Raw genomic sequence first — 7,081 nt, forward strand, 5'->3', positions numbered from 1 at the left:
CATGTCCGGTGAACAGGTCAGGGTTCCATAGCCACAGGCAGAACAGTTGAAACTGGAGCAGCAGCACAGCCAGGTGTACTGGGGACAGCAAGGAGCCATCATGCCAGGTAGTCCTGAGGCATGGTCCTAGGGCTCAGGTCCTCCGAGAGAGAGAGAGAAAGAAAGAGAGAATTAGAGAGAGCATACTTAAATTCACACAGGACACCGGATAAGACAGGAGAAATACTCCAGATATAACAGACTGACCCTAGCCCCCCGACACATAAACTACTGCAGCATAAATACTGGAGGCTGAGACAGGAGGGGTCAGGAGACACTGTGGCCCCATCCGACGATACCCCCGGACAGGGCCAAACAGGCAGGATATAACCCCACCCACTTTGCCAAAGCACAGCCCCCACACCACTAGAGGGATATCTTCATCCACCAACTTACCATCCTGAGACAAGGCCCTGTATAGCCCACAGCATACGACATTCTAGACCAGCCTTTCTTAAAGTATGGGTCGCGATTCACTGACCTGTTAAAGGTGTGTCGCGATGTGTCAGAGTAAATTTGTAATTATTTCATTAATTACTGGAACTGATTTGGCCAAGTGCATCTACGCTCTCTACATAGCAGCGGTCTCTGCTCAGTTTGGCAGCTGCATGAGTGGGAGATGCCCGTGTGCTTCGTGGTTCACCTGATATTTTTTCTGCAGTTTTCTTGAAGATCACTCCGCGACACACACGATACAAAACTGTCATTTAGGAGCAGATGATGTACTGTCAGCCACTGACTTGTCATTCCCACTCGCCATCACTCATCACTGTCATCAAATGTACTCATGCTAGCCACAAGTTCTGACTGAGCTAAATTGTCATGAAACGCAAATGCAGGGATCAGTTTCTCTCTCTTTCATACAAACTTTGAGAAATAACGAGGAGCGTCCACAATGTGTTTTGTGCGGGGAAGTGCTAAGTAATGAGTCTCTCAAAACGAACAAATTAATAAAACGGCACGTCCTGACCAAACATCCACAGCATGATGGTAAACCCAGGGAGTTATTTTAGAACAGGGCAGAATGCTTCAGGAAACAGTGCTTTGACAGTGAACAGTAAATCAGCTAGCAAGGCATTGTTGTAATTTTATAACAGGCAATGATAAGCAGAAGTAAGTACTAACTCTCATAGTAGTAGATGTGAGTTTCTCTTTCAAACAATCCTCTGGCCTTGTACACAGCTAATAGCTAACATTAGCCAAAGCAAGCTAGCTAGTTACTGATAGTGCATCCCTTAGAAACAGTACAGATGAAGATGAAAAATGATCGGGACTACTGTACATCTTACTGTAGAAATGATTGTTAAACTAGTCTAGGTTGGAACTGTTGACGTTAAAATATAAGTAATCATTTGTATTCTGAACTGGAACAAACTGATTGAAGCAAGATGCAGAAACAGAAACAGTCTCAATGCTGAGCATGACCTCAGTGCTGCCCTGTCAAATACTGAGCCCAGAATAGACATGCTTGTTGAAAACTTCACACAAAACTTCACACAAAGTCCACACAGAAAAGGTTTGTCTAGATCGGTGTGGAAGAAATTGGTGGTCCCGTGTGTCTCAGTTGGTAGAGCATGGTGTTTGCAACGCCAGGGTTGTGGGTTCGATTCCCACGGGGGACCAGTATGTAAAAAAAATGTATGCATTCACTACTGTAAGTCACTCTGGATAAGAGCGTCTGCTAAATGACTAAAATGTCAACTTGACTGGCCTGCACAGCCCTGACCTCAACCCCATCAAACACCCCTGGGATGAAATGGAATGCTGACGGTGAGCCAGGCCTAATTGCCCAACATTAGTCCCCGACCTCACTAAGTCCCCGCAGCAATGTTCCAACATCTAGTGGAAAGCCTTCCCAGGAGAGTGGAGGCTGTTACAGCAGCAAAGAGGGGACCAACTCCATATTAATGCCCATGATTTTAGAATGAGATGTTCGATGAGTGGGTATCCACAACATTTTGGTCATGTAGCATATTATAAAATAGGATCGGTGGAGTTGAAGTCGGAAGTTTACATACACTTAGGTTGGAGTTATTAAAACTCGTTTTTCAACCACTCCACAAATTTCTTGTTAACAAACTATAGTTTTGGCAAGTCGGTTAGGACATCTACTTTGTGCATGACACAAGTAATTTTTCCAACAATTGTTTACAGACAGATTATTTCACTTTTCATTCACTGTATCACAATTCCAATGAGTCAGAAGTTTACATACATTAAGGTGACTGTGCCTTTAAACAGCTTGGAGAATTCCAGAAAATGATGTCATGGCTTTAGAAGCTTCTGACAGGCTAATTGACATAATTTGAGTCAATTGGAGGTGTACCTGTGGATGTATTTAAACGCCTACCTTCAAACTCAGTGCCTCGTTGCTTGACATCATGGAAAAATCGAAAGAAATCAGCCAAGACCTCAGAAAAACAATTGTAGACCTCCACAAGTCTGGTTCATCCTTGGGAGAAATGTCCAAACACCTGAAGGTACCACGTTCATCTGTACAAACAATAGTACGCAAGTATAAACACCATGGGACCAGGCAGCTGTCGTACTGCTCAGGAAGGAGATGCGTTCTGTCTCCTAGAGATTAACGTACTTTGGTGTGAAAAGTGCAAATCAATCCCAGAAAAACAGCAAAGGACCTTGTGAAGATGCTGGATGAAACAGGTACGAAAGTAACTATATCCACAGTAAAACAAGTCCTATATCAACAAAACCTGAAAGGCAGCTCACCAAGGAAGAAGCCACAGCTCCAAACAGCCATAAAAAATCCAGACTACGGTTTGCAACTGCACATGGGGACAAAGATTGCACTTTTTGTAGAAATGACTGATGAAACAAAAATAGAACTGTTTGGCCATAATGACCATCGTTATGTTTGGAGGAAAAAGGGGGAAGCTTGCAAGTCGAAGAACACCATCCCAACCGTGAAGCACGGGGGTGGCGGCATCATGTTGTGGGGGTGCTTTGCTGCAGGAGGGACTGGTACACTTCACGATGGTCAAAACAGATGGCATCAGGAGGCAGGAAAATTATGTGGCTATACTGAAGCAACATCTCAAGACATCAGTCAGGAAGTTAAAGCTTGGTCACAAATGGGTCCTCCAAGTGGACAACGACCCCAAGCATAAATCCAAAGTTGAAAGAAAGAAAGAAATGAAAGCTGAAATAAATCATTCTCTCCACCATTATTCTGACATTTCACATTCTTAAAATAAAGTGGTGATCCTAACTGAAAGACAGGGAATTTTTACTTGGATTAAATGTCAGGAATGGTGAAAAACTGAGTTTAAATATATTTGGCTGAGGTGTATGTAAACTGACTTCAACTGTATGTCACACATGCAGCTAACAAAAATATATGGAAATGTCTGCTCTATCAGAATTACAACAAAAATGGAGGAGGCAAGTGGAAGTCGTAGGAACTTGTCTGTCGGCCCCGCATTAAAACCCATAACAGTCTATTAAGGTATATGGAATTATTTTCAGAAGGTCATAACAAGAATCATTTTACTATTTAATTTAGAATTTTAAGACCCCTTAAAGTATAAAAAAAGATATCTAAAATGTTTTTGATTTAAAAAAAATTGTCCTTACTGCTAATAACCAATACAAATGCATTGAATAACAGATTCACTACATGGAACAACAGATGAGAGATATAAGAAAGATCAGGTTAGTGTGTAGCCCAAACTGTTCGGACGCTACAGACAGAAGTTGGCAGATCGGCTGTACCGACTTCAGACGCCTGTGGGGGGGTCGTAGAGAGCACACCATCTTGTTAGTGAGAGTCTCATTTTTCCATAGAGTGGTCATAAGAATTTGTCGGCTAAACCGTTCGGACGCTACAGCTGATTTTGTGAGAAGACCGATTTTCAGGATGTTTCATGGTCTGACAAACATCACTCTAGATGTGTCACCTTTCACCGCAGATGCGGAAGTGCAACATCGGTGGATGCGGTGGATTGATACACAGATACCTCTAGATTTTTGATGTGCCAATTCCATGGCACATGGTTTATGAATTGATACACAAAACAACACCTGATACAAATTTGTTTACATCCATGTTAGTGAGCATTTATCCTTTGCCAAGGTAATCCATCCACCTGATAGGTGTTGCATATCAAGATCATTAAACAGCATGATCATTACACAGGTGCACCTTGTGCTGCTGGGGACAATACAAGGTCACCACTTTAAAATGTGCAGTTTTGTCACACAACACAATGCCACAGATGTCTGAAGTTGAGGGAGCACGCAATTAGCACGCTGACTGCAGGAATGTCTACAAAGCTGTTACAGAGACAGCGAGGCTAGCCTTCGTTCCTACTGTGCCTGTTAGTGAGGCGTCCTCACCAGCTTCCAACAATTTTGACATTAGTAGGCAGATTGCCTTAGTACCTTTGTTTAGAGAGTCAGAGGTTGACTCCTATTTTTGTGTGTTTGAGCGAATAGCCGTAGCCTTGAAATGGCCTGAAGAAGTATGGTGCTTATTACTTCAGTGTAAATTAACTGGTAAAGCCCAAGAGGTTTTGTCAGCGCTACCTCTGGAAGATAGTTTGAACTATGAAGTGGTCAAAGCTACCGTTCTTCGCGCTTATGAGCTTGTGCCTGAGGCATACCGACAGAGATTTAGGTCTCATAGAAAGTCTCCTAGTAAGACTTATGTGGAATTTGCTAGAGACAAGGGAAATCTGTTTGATAAATGGCATGCTGCTAGTAAGGTAACTGATTTCAACTCTCTCCGGGAGTTAATTTTGTTGGAAGAGTTCAAAAATTGTTTACCCGAATGCATTGTAGTATACCTAAATGAACAGAAAGTATCCTCCCTGTCAGAAGCATCTGTGTTGGCAGACGAGTTTGTGTTGACGCACAAGAGTGTGTTTTCGGCTCATACTGAGAGTAGAGCTGCTGAGTTGCCTACTTTTAGTCCTAGTCGGCCAGCAGTATATCAAGCACGCCAGAAAAATGAGCGTCCCTGTTTCTATTGTCATAAAATGGGACATGTGATTAATGTTTGCTTCCTACTGAAACGCAAACAAGGGATGCCTATTCATGCCAAGCCGCCAACAGGTGTTGGGCTAATTCGTACTGTTGTGCGGTCTGAAATGAAACAAGTGCCTCAGGGTAAATGTAGTTTGAAAGTCTCAGTACCCGACCGCAGTTACGAACCGTTCATTTTTGAGGGGTTTGTGTCCATAGCGAATGACGAAGCATCTCAGCGCCCGGTTAAAATCCTTAGAGATACTGGTGCGGCGCAGTCATTCATATTGTCTGATGTGTTGCCCTTATCCGACAATACATACTGTGGTTCCAGTGTGTTAGTTCAGGGTATTGAAATGGGTTTTGTCCCAGTGCCGTTGCACTTTGTGAATGTACACTCTGAGTTAATCAGTGGAATATTCAGAGTAGGGGTACGTCCTATGTTGCCAGTAAAAGGTTTGACCTTTATAATGGGTAACGATATTGCTGGAGGAAAGGTAGTACCCGTATTGGAAGTGTTGGATAAAAGTGACCACTCTCTCTCCAATGAGTTGGCACAGAGTTATCCCCATGTGTTCCCCGCTTGTGCTGTCACTCGTGCTCAGGCAAGACAAATGGGTGACGTGATAGATTTGTCAAACACTGTTTTGTTTAAAGAAGATGATCAAGAGGATAGGTTGTGTACTACCTCTAAGAAGCTGATCACCTCTGACAAACAGCCCAGGGGAAGTGAAATCGCGCCCCAATTACATGACATTCTTTTGACTGTCACCCCCGAGAAGGTGATTGAATGTCAAAAGGGAGACATCAGTCTTCGCAAGTGTTTTGCTTCGGTAATTCCCATTGAGGAAGCTACAACTAAAGAAACTGCCTACTTTATGGAATCAGGAGTTTTGATGCGTAAATGGGCAGCTCAGGACACTGTTAGTGACTGGAGTGAAGTGTGTCAAGTGGTTGTTCCTACACCGTTCCGACAGCAGGTGCTGTCACTCGCCCATGACCAGGCGTGGTCCGGACACTTAGGGATCACGAAGACTTATAACCGAGTCCTTCGGCATTTTTTTTGGCCAGGTTTGAAGTCTGACGTTGTCCAATTCTGTAAGACATGCCACGTATGTCAACTCACTGGGAAAGTGAATCAAACAGTTCCACGTGCGCCGCTCTGCCCGATTCCTGTGGTGGGGGAACCGTTTGAAAAAGTGATAATTGATTGTGTAGGTCCGTTGCCGAAAACCAGGTCAGGTAACCAGTTCTTACTAACAATAATGTGCAGTGCTACTCGATACCCAGAGGCTATTCCTCTACGTACAATAACGGCTAAGACTGTGGTGAAGGCACTAGTGAAGTTCTTCTCTACGTTTGGACTCCCTAAAGTAATCCAAACTGACCAGGGATCCAACTTTATGTCAAAGCTGTTCTCTAGTGTGTTAAAGACACTGTGTATTTCCCATCAGGTCTCCAGTCCGTATCATCCAGAGAGTCAAGGGGCTCTCGAACGCTGGCATCAGACGCTGAAGGCAATGCTACGCAAGTATTGCATGGAAACCAGTACTGATTGGGATGAGGGGGTGCCCTTTGTCCTATTTGCTATTAGGGAAACAATACAAGAATCCTTAGGGTTCAGCCCTGCTGACCTTGTGTTTGGACACACCCCACGGTATTAGCTACCTTAGTGCTGCGGTGTTAGCTACCTTAGTGCTGCGGTGTTAGCTACCTTAGTGCTGTGAAGACTGTTTTTTTTTAAAGATTGATTTTGTTTGTTGATATTGTGGGGACTTATAGTAAATACTTTGTTCGCAATCCCCCCTGGGGTTGCTCTTTTAAGGGTGGGAGTGTTACGGATACAAGTGTGTATCCTGTGTTTCTTTTCTCTCCTTCTCCTCCTCACAGGTGACAATCATCACTCCCCAATCAGTCACCACCAACCAGTCCCCAATCAGAAGACACCTGCTCCCCTTTCCTCACCCAATCACAGCCCCTTTCCCTTGGTTTAAAAACCCAGTCAGTTGTTTTCTCCCCAGCTCATTATCTCGCAAGCTCATTCTCAATCTGAGATCAA

This window comes from Salmo trutta, chromosome 2 (genome assembly GCF_901001165.1).
Source record: "Salmo trutta chromosome 2, fSalTru1.1, whole genome shotgun sequence".
Classification (NCBI taxonomy): Eukaryota; Metazoa; Chordata; class Actinopteri; order Salmoniformes; family Salmonidae; genus Salmo; species Salmo trutta.